Source organism: Canis lupus, chromosome 19 (genome assembly GCF_003254725.2).
Source record: "Canis lupus dingo isolate Sandy chromosome 19, ASM325472v2, whole genome shotgun sequence".
Taxonomy (NCBI): Eukaryota; Metazoa; Chordata; class Mammalia; order Carnivora; family Canidae; genus Canis; species Canis lupus.
In genome coordinates, this window is record NC_064261.1 from 47,825,209 (window position 1) to 47,849,991 (window position 24,783).

At 36.1% G+C, this 24,783-nt stretch overlaps 1 long non-coding RNA gene across 1 annotated transcript in view; it reads left to right on the forward strand.

Annotated features, from left to right (window-relative positions):
• Positions 1-337: 337 nt before the first annotated feature.
• The window catches only part of LOC118351514 (uncharacterized), a 31,830-nt gene continuing 7,384 nt past the window's right edge, over positions 338-24,783 (forward strand). Inside the window, exons 1-2 of the long non-coding RNA XR_007403851.1 lie at positions 338-482; positions 5,860-6,018. This is a non-coding gene — a long non-coding RNA (uncharacterized LOC118351514). The remainder of the gene's footprint in view (positions 483-5,859; positions 6,019-24,783) is intronic.

The following is a 24,783-nucleotide window of genomic DNA, read 5'->3' on the forward strand; positions in this document are numbered from 1 at the left end:
ACAATGGCGATTAATCCAGAGGGTTTTTCTAGAATTGAGCATTTGATTCTGAGAGGAAGAAGAGATAGGAATAACTGAGTGGAATACACTTTCAAATGGACATGCAAGAAGTGGTCCTTTTGAAGGGATGTCAACTTTAGCAATCTCATAACAAAATTATTTGATAATATGGGTTTTTTTTTCCTGCACAGGTGGGATGAGTTACAGAGAGATTACAATGGGGTGTAGCCTCATTCAGTGATTCATTTGTACAGTGCAATTCCCAGCATGGAGATTATTTGTTGTTATTCCCAGTCGTGCAGTGACTACATTTTTTCCATTTTTTAAATATCAGTGATGCAGACGAGAGGCCTTAAGGAATGCAATTTAGACTCCTGATGGTCTACAAGGACATCACTGATTTGACTGTTCTGAGAGAGAGAGAGAGAGAAAGAGAGAGGAAGAAACATCTCATTTCTCCCCTTGTGCCAAAGGACATGAGAGTGAGTAAATCTTCACAGGGTATGAGATTGCAATAAAGATGTGTGCAAATTTAGATGGAAATTAGGCATGTTCCCAGGGCTCCTGGAAAATTGCCAGCATAGCTCTCAAGACATTGCCTTTATAGACTATGTATATATTTATTTCTTTGTAAATCCAGTCTATAGACTTTTCTGTTTATGATTGTTCCCAAGGACATTCTTTCTCCAAGCATTTCTCTAAGCAGATACTCACTCAAAGCCAGTTTTCAAACCATATCAAATGTAATCAGTGTTTTCTGTGAGATTCTCTCTCACTGATATTACTGTTTTGTTTCTTACAATTTCTATTGTGCAATAATCATAGTAAAGATTTATCAGAGAATGCATAGGCATGTATGTGTGCACGGGGGAATATCTAAATGTGGGGGAATTAGCAGTATTAATTAGTTGTCAAATCCCTCAAACACATTTTAAATGTACCCTTGAAATATTTTTGTCTTATACTATAGTTTAATTCCTCAATGTCCTTTACATTCTAAGTCTCTAGAGCTTGAGTTGCTTCAGGAAAACACAATATGATAGTATAATTTGAAATGCAGTCTATTAATTGCTAAAATGATCAATGCTATTACTTTCAAAATACTTAACCATATCCGTCTCTTTTTCTTATGCTTTCACTTTACTAAGGCAAAAAAAGCATATGCTAAAGTAAAGAATACTTTTGAGTTAAAGAAGATTACGATGAATTATAGTTTCCCTAAAAGACACAAATATACTTAAATCAGTGACGTACGTGATTTTTGGTGGTTTTCTATCTTTACACAAAATACTAAGTTTCTTTAAGGTAATGCAGTTCTCCATATAAAGATTTATTATCCAGAAAAAGATAAGTCATTCATTCTGAGATTCAATAGTTACAAAAGCGGAGAATATTAGTTTGGGATATATTTAAACGCTCATGACTTTACTAAATACATGTAATGCATGAAGTATTGAGCCCACTTAATCTATAGCTTTTGTGTTCTTTGTTTTTCTATGATATTACTCAGGATGGAATCACTGGATACTACACAGTTATTTATTAATTTCTATTTTGTGTTTATTTTATGAAATATTTATTATTACCCTATTAATATTATAATAGCTTTTCATAAAATAAAATTGGTGCCCTCTGCATGCATATTTCTGTTTTCTGAATTTATAGCATATTTTAGAGATAGATAAAGTATCTTGGTTTTGGAGATTTGGAGAAAAGTCTATTTTTTAACCAGAGGTATCAGGTCTGGGTTGGAAATCAGGCCACTGGTTCTTCTTCTGGCTCTTATGGCCAGCTAAGGACCTCAGGCAAGGAGGGAAAACCAGTCATAAGTGGGCAGGGGAATGTCTGTCTTGCATCCTCTGTCTTAGAGGACTGCCTTTCTTTCAAGAGTTTATAAAAGTATTTTGAGTAATGTTAAGAGCATATATTTCTTTTTTACTCAAATAAGGAACATTTTATTATACTTTTCTATTATCCTCTTGGAATAATGCTGTTACTCTCAATATCCTTGAATTTTTTAAAATACAAATTATGTACAAATATCAGTTCCAGTTTCTGAAGTATTAGAGTTCTTTTGACTTCTCAAGGTTTCTGGTTTGAGGCTCATATAAATTGAAGTGGTTATAAACTGGGCTTATATTTCATTTATTTATGCTATTATATTAAGCAAACAATTCATTACCCATTGTGTGCAGTTTCAGGGCAGAAAATTCAAAGAGAAGTTTAATGATAAAATTTTTAAGTGGGTGCATTAGAACCTAACTTCAGTTCCCATTGTAGGGTAGTGGTTTGCCTTGCTGTGTATTTAATGGCATCTATAATGGTGGGCACATGGTAGGTCTTTTCAATCTTGTATCTTCTATTTATGAATATTTTCTTGAAGATGCTTTCTTCCCCTTGTTCTCCTTTTTTCCTGGAACTCCAATTATTTTCTATTTTTGAGATTTCTCTTAAGTTGAGAAATCTCTTAAGTTGAGAGATTTCTTCAACTTTATCTTATATATTTTTGTGTTTAATTTCTACTATCATATTTTTAATTTTCAAGAGCACTTTTTAATATGAATATTCCTTTTTAAAAATGTTCCTTTTTAATAGCTATGTATTATTGTTTCATGAATGCAGTATCTCCTATCTCTTTGAGAATATTGATTAATTTTTTTTAAAGTTTCTCTTGCATAAAATCTCAAGTGCTTCCACCTTTTTTCTCTGTTATTATTTCAGTCTCTCTCATGTTAGACTATCTCTTTAGATGCTCAGATATTTTTAATTATCTGCTCATATTTAAGAATATGATGCTAAAATGTTTCTAGAAAGCTCTGAGCATGTGAATGGGGTTTGTTGACTGTGGTTCCTTCTATTAGCTTATCTGGGACGTTTCTTTGGGGAACACATTGTCAGAATCTTCAAGTCTTCTTCTGTGAGTTGGTATTTCTCAGAGAGATAACTTCTATTCTCTGGCATAGAGTGTATAAAAGTGATTGTCAGCATTTGAGGGAGCAGAAGGCCTACCCAAAATGAGGGAAAATAAAAGTGATTGTCAGCATTTGAGGGAGCAGAAGGCCTATCCAAAATGAGGGAAAAAAGCAGTTGGTCATTTTACTCAAATCACCTTTCTTTCTGTATTATTCTTTCATGGAATTCTCCTACTCATTCTAGGATTATCTTCCTACTGTATTGCAAGTTATTTGTTGGCAGGACCCAAAGTTCAGAGCTAGATGGAAGAGTGGTTAAGAGCATGGAGTGCAGAGCCCAGCTTGAATCTTAGTTCTGTGATTGACTAGCTGTGTGACATTTTTAATACCTTCATCATTTCCAAGACTCAATTCTCAGCACCTCCCAGGATTTCTTCAAACCTAAGAATTAACATTCTATAGGATTTTTTTTTCTCAAAAAGGAATTTTCTCTGTATATTTTATAATTTTTTACATCTTCTATACTTTTTGTTGTGTAAAAAAATCTAGACAATATTATAAACAAAACATTATTTACAAGTTCATCTTCCATTTTGATGTACCACAAATGTCCTTTTTCCTATTAATACTTGTGCCTAGCCATAATTTTTATAAATCTAAAATTTACATTTTTTTCTCCCTCTATTGGCCATTGCTTCTAAACTCCTAATCATTGATGGATATTTTTATGAGTTTGCAAGGCCTTTATGAATTACTCATCTTTCCTTTTACTTTGGAAATGTTTTTCTTTGGGTTACACTTATCTGCTAGAACTTTTCTTTATTAGTGCATGACCTATGTAATGAAGTTTTTTATATGGTTGATACTTACTCATTTTATTCTACTTTAACAACTCTGAGAACCCTTCTGAAGAATGGATGCGTAGGAAGTGGTGTCTAGAATGCATATAAATTTTCGCTGTTCCATTCATCAGCAGTGTGAAGTAGCAGTAATTAAAGTAGAACTGCAGTCTATGGGAAAGTGTTAGGTGTGGCCCGTCATTAATGGCGGCCCTATGATGTAGTGTCAAGTGTAGGGGAAGCTGTGTAGAGAGAATGTTTTGTCTCTGAGAAAGATTCAGGAATTGGTTACCATGCTCTGTTTCTATTGTAAGTAGGCCATGTTGAAAGAAGATAGCATAATGTAAAACATTTAAGAGCAGTCTGCTCAAGGATGAATTGAGACTGAGGAATTGCTTCCACAATAGCACCAGTAAAAAGGCCCTTTTCATTTGAGTCGATGGGAGTTTGAAATATGTTAAGACAGAAATCTCCTTTTCTAATGGCAAGCTGGATACTAAAATATTATTTACTTCTTGATATTTTACAGCGTGGTTTTCAGAACCTCTCTCCAAAGATGGCTAAGATGATCTGAATGTGACGTGGTCAGGGAAAGTTTTCTGAGGTTAAACTGATATTTAGAAATATCATTTCACCTTTACTTATTTACTTTTAAGCTTTTGCATGCTTTGTAAATAAAATTTTGGCATTTTCCCCCTAAGTGGCTCAAATTTACTTGCTAATTGATATGAAACACAAGATATTAGCTCTTTTTTACTCATGGCTTAAATATGAAGATCCACTATATAGTGGATATATATATACATATATATATATATATCCACTATATAGTGTGGATAATCTGGGCTCATCTTATCCATGATTTAAAGACACTTGACTTTTCCAGAGAAAAAGCAATGATCGTAGATTTGAAATATCTTTATTTTCTTTTTTTTCTTTTTTTTTTTTTTTTTTCCCATGCTTGGCTAATACAGTCATACCTTTCCTAGTTTTTTCAATTTTCCTGGTTATCAAGTGTGGTTTACTCTGAAAATCCTATCAATCGACTCATAAGCCAAAACACGTTAAAGTGATTTTGCATAAAAGAATGCAGAAAACTGTGGGGAACTATTGTCTGGTAAAAGGACAGTGTGCTCAGATCTGTGCTGCAGGTCCCTCGCCCATAGTACTCGGATATGAACTGCCCACTCAGTAAGTACTGGCTCTGGTGGCGTGTGCACATGGGACTGATGCTTGAATGCTCCCACTTACCGTGTTTGCAACAAGGAAGGGCTGCTGGACTCACAATGTGGTAGACACAGCAACTTTTCTTGCTTTTTTCTTTTTTAGATTCTAAGGAGCTTGTAAGAGTGACACGTTCTTATTTTATTTTTGTCCATCCTTTCATCTGTTTCTGCATGTCCATGTACACATTCAAATATATGCATAGATACAGAGACACCTATCTATCTGTGCCTCTCTATTTTTATATACATGTAACCACAGACATGCTTTAAAAATTTATGTTGACTTTAAATATATATATATAATATATATCCTTTTTTTTTTTTTTGAGTTTACCCCACTCTCTTTTCCAAATCAACCTTTTTATCCCTCTTTTTTTTCTTCTTTTTTGCCAGGAGTTACCAATGTAAACAGCCTCCATATATTTCTCCCTTTTCATAGAACATATATATATATAAAGATATTTGCAAGTGTATAATATATAATAATGCAATTATATATTATATAATTGATATATAATATAAATATATGTATAATACATATTTTTATATAAATTATGTAATAATTGATATCATTGCATTTATTTTATAACAATGAAGTCACACTGTTTACTTTTTTATCAGAAATCCCTTCAAAAAAACTGGTACAGGGACGCCTAGGTGGCTCAGTGGTTGAGAGTCTGCCTTTGGCTCAGGTTATGATCCTGGGTTCCTGGGATCGAGTCCAACATTGGGCTCTCCACACGGAGCCTGCTTCTCCCTCTGCCTATGTCTCTGTCTCTCTCTGTGTCTCTCATGAATAAACAAGTAAAATCTTTTAAAAAAAAGACAGCTGGTACAGATCTAATTATTATTTTTTGATTTATTATTTATTTATTATTTTAGAGAGAGGAGGAGCAGAGGAAGTGGGAGAAAGAGCGTCTCAAGCAGACTCCCCGCTGAGCATGGAGCCTGCCATGGGGCTTGATCTCACAACCCTGTGATAATGACCTGAGCCAAAATCAAGAGTAAGACACTTAACCAACTCAGCCACTTATGTACCCTGTAAGTAACATCTGCAGGCTTGTGATGTTCTGCTGGTGAATTCTGGTCTCCTCTGGAGCAGCAAAGGAGGCCTCTCCATTTTTAGTCTTCTCTATAGCAGAAGTTTGGACTTGTAGTCTCAGTGGTATAGAGAACTAAGTTTAGCAGCTCTTAGCTTCTCTTAGTTCAGGGCAAACAGCTTGCCATAACCAGTTCTTCTCCCTGTAGTACACAGATCTCTTATACCTGCAGAAGCAACATGTCTGCTGGGCCCAGAAGCTCCTGGGCTCTGGAGAAGTAGTTTTATTACAATTAGAGAAAGATCACAACAAAGCTGGCATGACAGATACCTTCTTGATAGCTTCTCTCTCTAATACTAACTCATATGATATGATATTCAAGTGGTTTTGGTTTTGGCCACTATATATTATTGTGTATATATTACTGAGTAAGATAGACTACGTTGCTGAGGTGATCAAGGTTATAAAATTGAGATTATTTAAGTCTAGCATAATAATTAATCGAAATATATTATTTACCAACCCTTGAACCTGGCAAACTATAAATGTCCCATATATATTCCATTGAACTGGAGAGAGTCCAAACACTTGAGAACTAAAACTGAAAACCTTAGGCTTTCTTTCAAATTTAACTTATATTTCGTCAAGCAATATGAATCTTTTTTGTGGTGGGGAGATGATTTTATTCTTCTTTTAGTCATCTACAAGAGCTTTTATTTTTTTTTTTTTTTACTTTTCTATTTAAAGATTTTATTTATTCATTCATGAGAGAGAAACACACACACTGACAGAGAGAGAGAGAGAGAGGCAGAGGGAGAAGCAGGGTCCATGCAGGGAGCCCAATCTCAGGACTCCAGGATCATGCCCTGGGCTGAAGGCAGGTGCTTAATCACTGAGCCACCCAGGGATCACCTACAAGAGCTTTTAGTGAGTATGCTTAAAGAAAAGGAAAAAAAAAAAAAAAAAAAAAAAAAGAAAAGAAACAAAACGTCAAGTAACTTGTCAAGAACTTTGAGGAAATCAAGTGATTTAATGTTCATGAACCTATTACAAAATGACAAGGAACAATGAAGAAAACTTCAAATTTAATGAAGGTGAACTTCACTGAAAGTAAATTTACTTAGTTATTCTTTTAATTGGCAATTCAACTGAGATGGAATATTTCATCAACAAGTTAATTACATCCTCTACTTTATGTATATTTGATTCAGATCAATCCACTTGTGAGCATTCTACTAATAAATTTAAAATGACTTATGAGATAAATTATGCTAAAAATTGTATGTAGGTTAGTTCTGTGGTTATCAATGCATAAGTACAAAGATCACAATTAGTAAATATGACAAATATTATAGTATATTTCTCAAGTAGAACAATTTTTTAAAAATCATGAAAATCATAAATTAAAGAAGACCTCAATTGTCAAAATCAGTCTGTTCTTTGGGTGTATTTACCAAGGAAACCTAGGCTAGCAGATTATGTGGGGCTGGGTGATACCCCCGGGAGGAAGTTGGAGTATAAAACTTGAGGAAAAAAAAAAAGAAAAGAAAACAGAAAAATGCTGCTTCTATAAATGATCTTCCTCTTTAAGATCTCTACAAATAGAAAAACATTCCTAAGTGGCTTATATTGGCAGGTTAGGGGCTACCGTCAAGGAAATGGTAGCTAATGTTGCATTTTAAATAGAGAAATAAATTCTGCTATCTTGTAGCAAAGCCCACAGTTGTTTCACCTTTTTGATGTATTAGATTTTTTATGAGTATGTTAAGTCCTTCTTTGTATCTTGTAATAATATTTGACTTTAGATCTACTTTGTCTGATATTGATATAGCCATTTGTACTCTCTCTGTTACTATTTGTGTATGATATCTTTTTCTATCCTTTTGCTTTCAAAACATATGTCTCTTTGTATTTAAAGTGAGTCTGCTGTAAATAGCAGATAGTTGGATCATGCTTCCTTTTTAAAAACGTTCATTATGCCAATCTCTGCCTTTTAAGTGATGAGTTTCATCCATTTACATTTAAAGTGATTACTTATTAGGAAGGCCTTATTTCTGCCACTTTCAAGTTGATTTCTTACATGTCTTATATGTCCTTTATTCCTCAGTATCTCTACTTTTGCCTTCTTTCCTGTTTACTTGATTTATTCTAGTGTGCTGCTTTTCTTCTCACTTTCTTTTCTGTATTTCTTTTTGTTACTTTCTTAGTGATTATTCTTGAGAATACAGTTAGCAACCTAAATATATAATAATTTAGTTTGCATTAATACAAACTTAGCTTCAATAGCATACAAAAGTTCTGCTCCTTTATAGTTCTATTCCCTATCATTTTATGTCGTTATTGTCACAAATTGTCTTTTTGCATAGTGTGCCCATTCACAGGGATTTGAAATCATTATGTCATGTATTTTTCTTTTATATCATGTCGGAAAAAAGGCATCACAAACCAAAAATATAATAATTCTGGCTTTTATATTTTCCTATGTTGTTACCTTTATTGATGTTTTTTTAAAAAAATTCTTCATATGGCTTTCAGTTACTATCCAATGTTTTTTAATTTCAGCCTGAAAAATCTCCTTTTAACATTTCTTACAGGGAACATTTACTAGTGATGAACCATCTTGACTTCTGTTTGTCTGGGAATGTCTTCATATCTCTTTCATTTTCAAAAATAGTTTTGCCAGACATAGAGTTCTTGATTGGCAGGTATTTTTTTTCCTTTCAGCCCCTTAATAGTCATTCCTCTGCCTTCTAGCCATCATGGCTTCTGATGAGAAATTGGCCCCTAGTCTTCCTGAGGATCCCTCATATATAACAACTTGTATCTTTCCCTCGATGCTTTCACAAGTGTCTCTTTGCCTTTCAGCAGTTTTAAAGTGTTTCTGTGTGGATCTCTTTGCATTTATCCTATTTAGAATTGGTAGAGCTTCTTAGATATATAGATTCACATCTTTCATCAAATTGGGGCTGTTTTCAACCATTATTCCTTCATATGTTTTTCCTACCCCCTTTCTCTCTCTCTTCTCCTTCTGGGAATCCTATATTGTGTATATTGATGTACTTGTTGACACTCTACTGGTATTTCTTCATTCTTTTTTCTTTCTGTTCATCAGGCTAGAACATTTTAATTGATATATTTTCATGTTTGCTGATTCTTCTGTTTCCTCAATCTGTATTGAATCCTTCTAGTAAATTTTATATTTCAGCTATTATACTTCATAGTTTCAGAATTTCTATTTTAATTCCATTTATAATGTTTATCTCTCTGCTGATATTTTTTTATGTGTTGAGACATTGTTCTCCTGGTTTCCTTTAGTTGTTTGTCTATGGGCTTCTTTAACTCTTTGAGCAGAATGAAAACAGTTGATTTGAAGTCTCTCTAGTATGTTTAATCTTTGGGCTTCTTCAGATATGATTTCTGCATAATTCCTTTATTCTGTGAGTAAGCCATACTTTCATATTTTTAAAAAAAATAATTTATTTATTTATTCGTGAGAGACATGGAGAAAGAGAGGCAGAGACACAGACAGAGAAAGAAGCAGGCTCCATGAAGGGAGCCTGATGTGGGACTCCATCCTGGTAACTCCGGGATCACACCCTGAGCTGAAGGCAGAAACTCAACCGCTGAGCCACCCAGGCATCACGTATTTTCATATTTCTTTGCATGTTTCACAGCTTTTGGCTTAAAACTGAACATTTTACATTTTAAAATATGGCAACTCTGGAAATCAGATTTTATCCACTCCCTAGAATTTGCTGTTATAACTTGTGGACTATAGTTATCCATTTGTTAAGTAACATTTCTGAATTACTTTTGCAAGACTGTATCCTTTGTCATGTGTGGTAATTGAAGTCTTTCTCCCATTATCTCAGCAACCAGCCAGTGACCTAACAGGGATTTCCTTAAATGCCGAAATTTATTTTATTTTCATTATTTTTTTTAAATCCTCATGAACATTCATATACTTGAGCATTCATGGACATCAGGGCATATATCCATGGTGTAAAATCATGGCAGTGGCAGGGGAATAGCTGCATCTGAGTATATGCACATTTTGAATTTTGACAGAGTCAAAATGTCCTCCAGAATGATGCTAATTTATGTTCCCACAGTGGTGTACTGGCTCACGTGTTTTCCCAAGCCCTGGACAGAAACTGGATGCTTTTAATGGCTGTCTTTATTAAGTCAATTGTAAGGGAGGTATTTGTCTCACTGTCATTTAGTTGTGTGTTATAGCTGGATGTATGTGGACATATGCATTTTGCAAATATTAAATGCCAAAATTTAGTAACTTTTTTTGTTCATTAAGCATTCTGTGGTTGTTGTAAGATTTTATAGAAGTATTCAGGGTTTCAAAACATTTGATTCTGAAAGTTTTTGCCAGCTTAGTGGTTGCTTCCACAGAAAGATAGATCTATGGAGCTCCTTAACCCATCATTTGTAGCAATGTTGTTCCTTGGTAGCAGTTATTTTATTCATTTTGAGGGAAAATGAATTGGGCCCTGAGATTTTATTTCTTCACATGCTTTTTGTTTCTTACTCTAACAGTTACAAAAAACTTTTCTCTTATGATTTCCATGTACATAGGCTCAAGATCAATATGTAGATATGAAATATTAGTTAATGCTTTGGACTCTGTGAAGTTTCTATAGTTTCATTTGTTTCTATAGACTTAGCAGGTAAACTCATTAAAAATAATTTAACAGAAATTGTCATGTTGAAATGAAATTTTAAAATGTCCAGTCTTAAACTAACAAAAACAGAATTTGAAATTATCATGGGGATAGGTCTTTGGATGATGATTTTCTTCTTGTCATTTTGGGAATTTTATAGTTTTAAAGAGTTTTAGGCTAGTTTAATTAAACTCTTCATTTATCTATAAAACTTGTTTGTTTCTGATAATTAACTTTAGTCATACAAATTATTTGTTGCTGATATATCAATAATTCTTAATGATTATTGAGAAAAAAGTTATTTTTTCTATAAACTGTAGTTTTATAATTCTATCTAGGTAACAAAAGAAGTAGACTAGAGTGTTTTTCAAAATTAAAGAAAGGATTTTGTAAAATATCTCACAGAAATTATGTGGTTTATGATATAAAAGCTCCTTTTTTTAAAGAAAAATGTTCAAATATAAACCATAATATATATTGATATCATACTATTTGACAAAATTTGTATAGTATTTATAAAAAGTGAGTTTAAATCTATATAAGAAAATAATTCTTTGTTTATTCTTTACCATAAAAAATGCCTTAGGTGAAGCTAATTTAATTTCAAAGAGTTGAATTTATTTTATTTTTATACACATCAATTATGTTATATTTAAATATAAAAATATGATAATGAATAAACTGGCATGAAATATTCTTCTGGCGCTTTCGAAAAGCATGTCTTTAATGTGGCAACTCTTAACAGTTAAAGGAACTTTGACAGTTAAGTAATCCCTTCACCACTTAAGTACAACAGGATTTTATTATTAAGTACACTGCCTGGAAATGGTGTGCTTTTTTCATTCACACTATAAACAGTTTTGTTAGATTGGTAATCCTACTTGTCAGATTTGTTCACTGTTTGATATTAATCAGTAGGTTTATAAAAGGTGCAGCGCTGGACAGAAATGAACAGAAAATACATTTTAAATAATGTTTCCATGAATCATTGAGAGTCAGACATCTTTAGTTCTGAGGTGTATAGAATATTTTGACATTTTGTGGGTGGTTTGATAACTTGCTACTAAACCAAAAGTTTAATAGCAGAGCTACTGTCCATTTCATTACATGACTATAGAATTGGCTCTCCTAGTATAAATTTGTTAAAAGTTCATGAGACATTTTTTCCCGAGTATTTAATGATTAATTCTTTAACTGTATTCTTGTAGATTATGAACAATAAAAGTGCTGACTATATGATCAATTACATAATTTTAAATCATGAGTGGTTGTACCACGTATGTCTTTGTCTTCTTTAAATTTCTTTCTATATTTCAGAGAACGTTCAAATATCTTTTACCTACATATTCCACCATCTAATCAGCAGTTTTATTCACCAAAATGTAATTTGTTTATTTAGCTTGCAAGTGTTGACATTGATTTGGAAATAGTTTTAAGATCTTTTTAGGAACTTCAGGATTTAGAATATGTATCCAGGGGGCTATTACCAGGGTCATTAAATTAACAACTAGTTAGCATAAAATGATGGAAAGTGACTCATGATGGTCAGGCATAATTCTTGGACAAACATGTAGGTAATTTTGCTAGTTTTGCAAATAGGTCTGTATTTCCATATTTTGTAGATTACAGAAATGAATATAATGATACTGTCTGAAAGCTTTTTGGCCTACAATGTGCTTGATCTCTTGTGCTCACTGGTTCTTTCCAAGCCTCCCAGCTCTCCCCATGGCTATCTGTTCCTTTCGCTCACAGTCTCAAGGGACTAGCAAATTTTAAATGTTTTCCATGCTTAGCTGAGTGTTTTCAAGTTGCACAAGAATATTGTTTGGTTCTTAATTCTTCTCTTCACTCTCTTGTTTCCTTCTTCAGCCCCTGAATCTTAATATTTTCCTCCCAGATGAAACTTCACTGTGCAGTGGCATTGACCAGATCTTAGCAATTGCTGGAGGGTAGTGGGTAACCCAGGGACACATGGATGAGAACACGGTGAGACATGATGATGTCGATTTCCAACAGGAAGCAAAACTACAGCAGGACTAAATGTTTTAATCCATTGGTTCATGTTAGTTAAAATCCTTAAATTACTAACATACAGATGTGAATGAGAGGTAGTCCTTCAAGACTTCCATACCGCCAACCCCTTCACTATCCAGTGACGGAAAACTGAAGAATTCTTGACAGACCTGATTTACATTGTATTTTTCATTTTATGTATGTGTGATTACTGGTAAAAATGCAGCCAAACAATGGGTATTTCAGAGTCTGTTCAGGTGTGTGGTTACATGAACACGTGAACTCAGAGCCAGAGATCAGGAGGCCTGTATTGCAGGGTGTGTTTGGACCATGGCAGCAGAATATATTCCCAGATGCATTATGGAGCTGGTCACAACTATGATGAATAGTGGGCCAGGAAATCTGCCTTCTGGTCAAGAAGCCACCATTATGTCTATGCCACCCCAGGTCTGCAAAGCTTCTAGGCCACAACTTCTTAATTATTAAAAATGGCTGGGCTCTATGCTTTCTCAGGTCCCTTTCTTCTTTAATAGCTATATGATGTGTGCTATGTCTTCACAGTAAATACCAATAAAAGGAGAAGCTGAACTATGAAATGAGGGAAGAGGAGGGAGACAACCATTCCTTCATTGAAAAAAAAAATCCATATTATGCATAATGATAGAAAGGGGAATAAAGGAAATAATAGACCAATTACTTTTCTTAGTGAACAAATGTTTGCAGTTTTTAGGTTTATTCCTGAGTTACAAGACTTCTTTTATAGGCTTTATGAATGACACGAAACTCCTTGGACATATATTAATTTTTTTGCCTTTCTTTTGATATTATTTTTATAAGATCGAGAGTATTTTTGATATTAATCTATTATTGGACATTTTTATTCAAAGATTTAAAAAGTACACTGAAGTATTATCTGGGGTAGACTCATTTTTAGGAGAAAACATAAACACGGAGAAACCATAATCCTGGTGTAATGTAGGAATCTAATTAAGACTAATGAGGCAACATTAAATTTAATGTATGATGCATTTTATATGTCTCACCATTAGAGCTGCAGCAAGCTGTTCATCAGAGTCATCTTTGGTGACTGTTCCCCTACAGGCATTCTTCAGCAATCTGGGATTAGGCCGTGGTATTGGGCTTGCGGAGAAGCCAACACAAAAGCAACCACGAAAAGTAAGGGTACCATTGGAATCATCTGTTGGTGGACTCAGCTGGCCAAAAAAGCTAGCTATGTTCATGCTGTAGAAAAGGTTCTCTGAGGTTGCAAAGCCTGACTGTTGAGTTTAGGGACCACCAAAACTCAGTCACCACAGAAATTAGAAGAGAAGCAAGACAGAGGAAGTAGGAAAGAGAAGAACAAGAGATGATGGTTTCACTGGACTTCTAAGATGCAGGATCATTACTGATTTGGAGGAATTGGGAAGGGTCAGGAGAAAAAGCTTTCATGCTGGAATTTGCAACAGTGGCTAGCCAATGTGCATATGGGCACAAAGGAAGGAGAATTGATTCCCGGGAATCTAGAATTGAGAGTGTTTCACGTGTCATGATAAAAATGTATAATACTATCCAGCACAACAAATACAATAGCTGATATTTATTGTGGGCTTTGTGTGTATGAGGTGGTGTTTTACATGCTCAAAATATATGATCTCATTTGATTCTTAGGATAACCTCATGAGGTAGCCATGACTATTGCCCTGATTTTACATGGGGGAAAAAAAAAAAAGGAGCAGAGAGAGATTAACTAAGTAGCTATCTAGTTAGTGGCCAAATAGAATTAGAACACAGGCATCTGAAATCACAGCTTGAACCCCCAAGGCTAGAGAAATAGGCCTATATTTTCAAAGGGCACAGAAAAACCTTGAAACCACACATGCTGAGATTGGGCTTCTACTCTTTGTTGCAAAATCACAATTCCTTTGCCTATTTAAAATTTTAAAATTAAAATATCTATTGTAATTTGGCTCCTTAAACAGGAACCTGGAGTTCTCGGAGCTTGGGTCATGCTGCCCTGAAACTCTGTAAATGGCTTATAAAATTGCAACCTTCCTAGATGCGGAATGTTTCTGCTTTCAAGCGTAGTGGTTTATCCTTGCTAATTGTTGCTGTTTGTTGACACACAAGCTTTGTACCCAGTTTCTGAACATTTGAATTCCTAGCCTTCTGGATCTCGCTGGCCCCCGGGGGGACACTGATTCAGATTTGTTGTTGGATGGTTCAGGCAGAGGACAAACCTTGTACATCCATAGGAGGCCATGGTTAAAATTCATTAACTCATAAACTCACTATAAGTAAGTAAGTAACAATATTAAGTACAGCACTGTGGTAATTATAGGGTTGATGCTCAAAAGAGGAAGAAAAACCACTTTTGCTGCTTTCACTTGTTTCCTGTCTTAATTCCATATATATATATTTTTTTTTTCCTTTTTCTGCTGGACCAACATTGCCACAGAAATTACAACTTGAAAATTAGTAAGTAGCAGAGTTGAGAGTTAAGTCCAGGCTGTGTGGCTCTGGCACCCACGTTCTTTACTACTCTTTACTACTACTGTACTGCTTGTTAGCCTGACAGTTACTTTCCTTTGGGAAACTTCAAAAGTTTCCCTCTTAATTGCTTTGGTAATTATGGTGCTAGAACCTTCCTGATGTGTAAGGTAAACTGAAAAATGGTTAGCCTGTAGGTGATCGAATCCTTTCTGGACAGACCTACACAAAGATGGAGTTGTAGGTCCTAGTTTTCAAAGAAGCGCATCTCTACAGGGTAAGATCTGATGTGTAAGTGGCTGTGCATTATGGATTAGCCTAAACGCGTGCAATTCGATTACGAATTTAGAGGATCTTTTCTTTATGACTTATGCAGTGATGGGCATTTGCACATTATGGCAACGATGTGGAAAAATCTAAATCAGAGGGGCAATTTGTTTGCTGCCTGCAAACGCAAAGCTGAAAGGACGGCCCGGGGGCTTGAACAGAGATTTCCAAAGGATCTCCTGCACAGTCAGGGGGAGGTTACCTGTCTGGCCTTTACAACTCGTGCTTGAGTAAGTGATTGTCCAGCTCATCCACAAAGGCTTCTTAAATGACATCTAACCCCCCTCCTTTTTTGGATTGATGATTTCATTAAGAGCCATTCTCCAATTGTCGTTTTTGCTTTCTCGGCTTTAATGTGGTCTGTGGGGTTCATTAGATCCACCGTGTTAATGGCATCAGCTGGGTTTAGGTTTCATTGCAGCTGAACCTCACCATCGCTAATCACTTAGCTAACATATGCCAATGACATGGCACCTAATGACTCCTTCTGCGGTGACTCCTTTCTATTCCCACTTCTCCCCTCTAAAATGCCCAAGTGACATTGATTATCAGTGTGAACTGCAGGACAGTGAGATGGGAGCACTGATGGCCTCCTCTCCTTTAGACGACAGCCTACTGTGCCTGGTTTGGAATCTTGCAGCTCTGTCCAGCATTTTCCACCATCCGTGGCCATCCTCTCCCCTCCCTTATGTAGTCAATGTGCTTGTCACATGAGGCCAAAATTGGAGGCTTGCGTGTCCAAAGTCGCATAGACTCCTCACCCCTTGCGGCTCAATGGTTTGCATCCAACATTGTCTAGGCCTCCAAGTGGCATAACTCCGAGCCATCTGAATCTGCTTTCTGCAATCTCGTTGGTCCTGGGGGCCAAGGAGGGCATCCCAGAGCAAGTGGGAAAACACTGCAGATGTGTAAGGACAGTATATTGCTCTTCAAAAGTTTTGGGATTTTGAGATAATTTTGATCTGTATATCTTCTTTATTTTTTTATTTTTTATTTATTTATTTTCTTTTTTGCTTTCCTTTGATATCTGAGACCTGAATAAAAGGCATGATCTCTTTCTCTCTCCCCTTCCCCCTTAATGTGATCACAAAGGGAAGGATGAGGGCCTAACACGGAGGGGTGCTGGCTTTGGGGGTGCGGGCAGCAGCACAGTGCGATGGCAGAGAGTAATGCTGCTTCAAGGAAGATTCTGCCCGATTTTTTAAACTTAATAGGATTAGTCATGGGAACTATTTTTAGCAGAAGTTCAACTTTATCCATGTATTTTTAATGTGGGAAAATTGTGTCCTTTTCCCTCTGCTCATGTCTGATGTATTCCAGCCCTCCTGCGAGCGTGTTTGAGTATCTTAGGGGATCTGGAGTGGAGGAGAACTTCCTCTCGGATTCTCTCTGTTTTCTTTCGTGAAAATGACATTCCAAAGCTGTTTCACTCTCTGACAGGAAGTGGAGCCTTGCCAAAAATGATTAAAGTCCGAGAAAGCATAACAGTTCCAAAGCTGCAGCCTTGCTTTAGGAGTACTGAGTTTGACATGGTGTCAAACAAATGTGAAATATTGTTTAATAAATTTGAATAATAGAGAGATAGGAAAAAATCATTCTTGGCTTAGAGCAGTAGTGGTTTGAATTCAGTATGTAAAAGACTACCTACGTCTAATAAACTGAAATAAATATGTAAATACACTTGGGTGAGGTTAGCCCGGCCTGTGACTTGATTCCATTATACTAGTTAGATGTGTGGGACAAAAGCATGCATCCATCTGAAAGCATATATATCTCTATATTTCTCCAGTGTTTAAGGGGAAAATGACTTCTTCTGGTATGATCAAACCCGTGCAGAAGAGGTAATTATTTTTTTTTAATTTTATAATTAATTCAATAAATTCATCAATGAAATCGCTTAGACCCAAATAGTTTTGTTCAAAAGGGCTAAGCAATAATTGAAACCTTTAGTCAATATCTGGACCCATAGGCCCAAAGGCTTTTTATATAATAGCAGCCTCAATTATTTCACTGACAACCCTAGTTTAGGTTGTGTTACTTTTCTACTTCCAGAGAAGTATGCGATTATGTAGACAACCACGTGCTACCCTTCCCCAAAATAAAACTGTCCCCCCAAAAGAACATCTCTTTCAAATAAAAAATTTCGCTTCTCTGAAAGAAAATCCTTGATTAAAAACTTATAAAACCTGTTTTTTTTAACAAAAAATCTTCTTTGAAAGAAATTATTACAACAAACTGATTCTGTTACTTATTTCTTATACTCCTTTGTGTATGTATTTGGAATATATGTTTTTATGGCAAAAAAAATCAAACTTTTCTGCATCCATTAACATTCCACCTATAGCATGATTCATGACCACTTTTTTAGACAAGTCAAATTGATTAGAGGAGTCATTCAGTGTCATTGAGTACCATTTGTCACTTCATAAACAGCTACAATCTGCTGCCTACAAATGCAGAAGGACCGCCAAATAAATCACATCAAATGGTGGGAGTAGATACTATCCCTTCATCTATAATTGGTACAGCCTCTCCTGTCACATTTGTTCATTCTTTTGATTCTGGTGTGGATTGACACTGACGTGGAAAGGGCAGACACTGTCAGACGTTAGAGAGTCTATATTTCAGTGATGTACGTGCTAATAGATATCCATCATAATATTACATTAACGTCACCCATGTATCAAACGTACAACTTAGCCATCTAGATATCCGATGATATGCCCATATAGTTCTGTTCTAACAGGAGATAAGCTCTTGGCGTGGAAGGGAAATTGATGGACGCCAGAGGGAAATAACAGGATTAACGGATACATAAGAAAGCAACAAAAATGTAACTTGCATGTGCTGTGTCCTGGGACATAATTGTAAAGCTCTACAGTTTAATTCTGGTAACATTTTCATAAAATATGATCAATAGATACACCATGCTTTTGCTAATTTCAAAACATCTTTCATCTTAAGAATTCTTATTCTTGTCACGCCAAAAAAAAAAAAGAGCTGCTATTACAATTAATGCTTTATATTATGTCCTAGGTTTAGGCTTTAATGAAAATCTGCTTTCTTAGGGTCAAAACTCTTTCACCCTGTGTGTGTTGTATATAGAAGCAAACCCACACATACACACAGGCTTTTGTGTATATCATACCGTACTGCCACACTAACATTAAAAATTAACATAAATTAATGAAGACAATATACTTCCATAATGTCAAGTCTTTAAACACTGTGGACTCCAGGGAGATGAAAATGGACTTCAATTGTTGCTGAAACATCTCTAATATATTGTATTCCACTCTGCAGAGATAATGGCCATGTTCTACGCGACAAACTGGAAAATTCAGTATTACATTAGAACAGCTTTGTCTTATTGGGATTTTTCTATTTTCCAGGAGCTTTGTATATATTATATCATTCAATTCTATAGTTAGAGAAGTGGTTGTTTTTATTCCCATTTTATAGATGAGGAAATGGAGGTATCAAGAAAATGAAGGAGGTGCACAATACCACCCAGAACGGAGAAGAACTAAAATTTCAAGATCAGGGCTGTCTGGCTCCAGACTCCTTTGCACTATGTTATGCCCTCGATCAAACTTCTAGGACTCGAACAACTCTCTGAGGGCTGCATATGTAGCAATGATGCCAACAGAGAAAATGGCCAATCTGGACCCTCTGAACACTTTTCCCCTTCTTACCAGGTTACTTGATCCTGGGAACAGAAATGTCTGCAGAAAGGGAACTTTCTCAATGAAAACTCTGGCCTGGGCTTGCAATGTTTTCTCCTCACTCCTGCCTCCAAGATATAAAGCCTTTCTGGAAGGAAAGTGGGAAGGTGTGGGACTATTGGAAGGAGTACAGGAAGACGCTATTTACTACAAGTATAGAAACAAGTCAGTCATTCAAATGAAAGATTCTAATTTTAATATTTAATTAGCCAAACTATTTCCACAAAATTTTTGACCTTCTATGAAGAAAAACAGCCGTTGGAGAAAACGCAGGAACGTTTCCCTGAGTAGTGAATGGAACTAACGAACAACTATATGAATTTTCCAAAGGGTCTGCTTACTCTCCTCGGAGATGTTATTTTCTAGAAAAAAACTGGGAACCTGGAGAGGCGTATATTGTTAGCGATGAATGACTGCAAATTTGTCCAAAAGATTCATAACTAGAAAACATGATTTTTTTTGTAGGTTGACTGTATTAAATTCCATCAGACATGTTTGCTTGTTGACATGGGATTTGTTTTGAAAAGGTATAATAAACCTATTCTTTTCTAATAGACAGTTAAAAAGGAAAGAGACATAAATCCATTTAAAAATAGGTTTGGACAAATAAATGGCAAAAAGTAATTCTGGTTATTTGATCTAAGTTATGAAAAATGGCATTCCCCTATTGATAAACAACACAGAATTGACCAATATCCAAAGCAGGCAGCTTTCATGGGACTGTGCTCATTGTCAACAAATGTTGAGAAAAGGTCAATGGTTAATTAAATAATCCATCACCTCAGGATAGAGAGTAGTTCTCAACTCTGACAATCAGCGACAGAAATATTAAAAGGTCAAGAAATGAGTTACAATATATTCTGTTTGTTATTATGTATTATAAAGATGTGACTCCATTAAAGAAGTAAAGGATAGAAAAGGTTCATATCCTTCTAGAAACATGCTTCCTAAACAAATTTTGGATTATTTACTGATGTGAATACTGCAAATACTCCTGAACCCAGAGATTTCTTTTGATTTTTGCACGTTTTTTGGGGGAGAAAAATATGTTTTTGGTAGAGGACACTGTATCTCAGTACTTGAAAAACTATGTGAAGGGGTTGGGTGGGGGCCAGAAGAGAAGCTTCTTTTCTGAGAATTTACTTTCATTGGGTCTGGTAGTTTCAAACTGCTATTTGCTCTGTAACAGAACATCTTTGTAAATATGGTAGCTTTCAACTGCTGACCGTACTTTCTTCCCATGCCGGGTGACTCTATCACTCTCAGAGAATAGTTACATCTCCAATTTCCTTACATCAAGTCCAGAATAACCCTTCTGTAAATTAAAAGTGCTACACAAACTTGATATATCGATTTGACCTAATTTCCTTTAGCCAGGATTGGCTTTTTCATTATCCTTTCCAGACATTCGTTTTTACTTTTTTTTTTCCAGTGGGAATTATTATTTAATTTGAGCTGCCTTATCTAGCAAAAATTCTTTCTCCATCATCCTCCCTTCTTCCTTCTTCCTGCCCCAGACTGTCACTGATTCATTCTGAGTTTTCAAGTCTCAAGTGTAAGCATTTCCTTTGTGTGTGTGTATGTGTGTGTGTGCAAGATCACGCTCGAGGTTGACTAAAAAAAGACCACCCATTTTAGTCTTCCCACCAGCCTTTCTCCTTTACCTCTTGGGGCCAAAATATGGAACACAGACAAGGAAAAGAGGTGCCCCAGAACAACTGCTTTCCAGGAAGCCATAAATCATGTGTGATTAAAGTAATTGGCAACAATGGAAAGAAAGCGTGTTCCTGTGCTTTGGCTCTGTAGTTTTGCAAGAGAGGAAACTGGTCAACCAGTTGGGATCACCACAGGTTGAGAGAGATAATGCTTTATTTGAATAGAAAAATGAAGCCTCTCACTTTTCCCTTGAGAATGTGGGGCTCGGCGAGGGATATTATATAGCCACGTCATTTTGCTGAAATGTTCATTTATATGGCTTCTAAACGAGGGGTGTTTCACCAGGGACTTTGACCCATGACTGCGCACAGCTTTCCCCCTTGCTGTCTGGGTGATCGCTGCCGTTTCGAATATGGGCAAGTGTTATATGATTATTTTATCTCTTACTGTAAAGCGTTTTGAGAGACTTTGTATGAGAAGCAATATAAAAATAAATTGAATTGAACTATGGCTTCACCTCCCCACTTTTTAGTGCTGAAACCTTTAGAGCAAAAAGTGCAGTGCTGTGACAAAGGACAAGATTAAAATGATATCAGGAAAATGGTCAACTCTGGAGAGCCCTGACCCTCCACGAGGGGTGTGTGTGTGTGTGTGTGTGTGTGTGTGTGTGTATTTTGGTTGTTGTTACACTTGCCTACGTGTTAGTCTCACTACAACTAGAGAAAAGTCACATTTGTGTTAATGATTTTGAGTCATAAGGTATTTAGAGTCTACTTTCAGTTAATGCATTTCTATGAAGACAAGACTTGTTAATTATACAAATATCTTTTTTACCTAACACATCATGGTGCATTAAAAGCCACCATGAAAGGCCAAGATCGGAACCACATCATATTACTTTCAGAATCCGTAACTCCCATAATTTTTCTTTTAAAGTAAAATAATCTTGGCTTAGGGTAATAGGTTTTTTCCTGCAGAAATATGATTTTGTATTTTATGACACTGCATCGATACATTATTTTAATAAATGGCTCTTGGTTCACCAGAAGTGCTGTATTTTGACAATATCAGCCAACCTTTTCATTTGTTTAAGCAGGAAAAGTAGGGTGCCAAAATAAAGCTACTCCAGAAGAACATCTCAAGAATGTTTATGAAAACTGTTACAGCTACATTTATTAGAGTTAAAGCATAGTACTCATTTGTCATGCAGAATTCCAGGGAAGTGAGTAATTTCTGTGTTTCTCCAAATGCCAGCGTTTCATATTTTGAGGTAACAATTTGCTTGTAAATATGAAACTAGCAACCTGGACTGTAATGTGACAAAAGTATTATAAGTATTATATAAGTATTATCTGGCAATACTTATTGGATGTATTTGCTGCCATGCCATGGTATTTCCCTGAGAGTAAGTTGAGGAATGAAAAGACGTATCACATCCGGCTCTCTGACAATGGGCTGAATTGTTAAGATTCTAATTAGATGATTTCCTCAAAGTTAGAAACCTCCCTCCGCCCCCCTGAACGCCCCCGTGAGAACGAGGTGTTCCCCTTGAATCCCCCATTCTTGTCTCCATCAAGTTCTCTCCGAGACTCCCTGTTTATAGATGAGCATTTCAGTCCCACGGAAGCTCAGGCTAATTTCAAAATTGTGACCATGCTGACTGCTAAATTATCAAAATACGGAAAGCAAATTGTTTCCTGTGCCCAGAGTCCTTCTTGCATGCGAGGTTGTGGAGAGCTCTCTCTTCTGTAGATTTGTTGTTTATTACTCCTTTTTGTCTAAAACTCTCAACAATATTTTCACAGAGTGAGTCAGATTGTCCCAGGTATCCTGGGGATTAATGGGAATACTGTTGTCTCCAGGCAGTCCATGGTGTTTCTGGGGTCTGACAAAAATGAATGTTCCTTCAGAGGTGCTTATTATCTTAGGATGGCACAGAAACACATACAGTCATTCATTTCCGAGTTTATTCTTAGTGGGACACTGTGCTCTGATTTGGAAGGGCCATTTCTAATCCAGAGTTAAGATAATAGAAAAAGTATATACATATATATATATATAATATATGCATACATTAATGCATACATTAGCATTTCCTTTTCAAATGGCTCACTTCATAGAAAATGCAACCATACCTAGTAATTTCTATGCAGAAGTAGAAAAAGATCTCAGGAACAAGACAGAAGGGAAAGAAGTATTTTGAAATTTATTTATTTTTTAAAGGATTTATTTATTTATTTATTTATTTACTTACTTATTTACTTACTTATTTATTTATTTATTCATGAGAGACACACACAGAGAGAGAGGCAGAGACACAGGCAGAGGGAGAAGCAGGCTCCATGCAGGGAGCTCAATGTGGGACTCAATCCCGGGACTCCAGGATCATGCCCTGGGCCAAAGGCAGGTGCTAAACTGCTGAGCCACCCAGGGATCCCCGTATTTTGAAATTTATTGAGCTATAGGTCCTAACATCTCGTACTTACTGCGATGGACTTGAATATTTGCATCCCCCCAGAGTCTATATATTGAAGCCCTGATCCCCAAGTGCTGGTGTTTGGAGGTGGGGCCTTTGGGAAGTAATGAGGCCAGGAGGGTGGACCTCTCAGGAATGGGATCAGTGCCCTTATAAGAAGAGATACATGAGAGATGATCTCTCTTTCTGTCCCTTGAAGCCTCAGTGAGAAAGCAGAAATCTGCAAGCCGGAAAGAGGGTTCCCACCAGAACTTGACCATGCCGGGGTTCTGATCTTAGGTTTCCAGCTTCCCAAAATGTGAGCAATAAAGTTTCGTTGCTCAAACGACCCAGTCTGTGGTACGTGATAGCAGCTTGGACTGACTAAAACACTCCTCACCTCAATTGTACTAATTTTCCCTTTAGACCAGGGCTCCATTTCCAAATGGATTAATCAACAGATGAATTCACAGCCTGGGGCTTTACTCTATTGACCTGTTGTCTTCTGCTGCTGGTGCACTTCTCCTGTGTCGCCACACCTGCTGCTCACACATCTGCTGTGCACCAGGACACAAGACCACTCACTTTTGCTCAAACATGCCAGGTGTTTTCGTGCTTACAGACTTCTACTCGTGCTGCTCTCTAAGACCAACATCACTTTCCCTCTCCCAGAGAACCCACTCATCTTCGTGGAGTCCTTCTCCAATCCAAGTAGCAGAAACGAGCCTCAGTTTTCCATGTTCAAAATGAGGAATATATAACATTCCTTTTTTTATGGTGGTTATGACAATTTCGGAGAGAGAATGTGTGTGTAATATACTCTCTAGTAAAATGTCCTGGTGTTCTTTAATTATTATTCCTTCTCGGAGAATCAGAAACATGTGGTACTTAAACATTCAGTCTCTTATTATGCATACATATGGAAATATCTTTTTCTATACCTTGTAGGCCTTATGGAAACACTGAGCATTATTTGTACCTATATAAATACTTAATACTTATATGTGGGGCTCTAGAGTTAGAGGGAACTTATTAAATATTTATTGAAATGGCCTGTCCCTAATTATCCATGTACCAAATGTCCCAGCATATATTCTTGGATCATTTGGGTCAGTACCAAATTGAATTTGAAATTAGTTCAGTTTACCAAGTCTATTCTTACTGCAACATGCCCTATGCAATCAGGGCATCTAGATTCCACCTTTGGACAGACTCTGCCAAAGAGGGTGAGTATATGAAATACACCAACAACATGTTTTGGTTTTGCATGATTTTTTTTACAGCACCACAGTGCAATTGGTGAGTTGACGAAAGCATAGACATGGAACTTCATTCACAGGCTTTCCTGGTGCTTATAGATTTTGTATTTACAGCTTCATTGGCAGCAATCTTGGTGCTGGCTTGCTGCATATTGGACGGCAATGCTATGA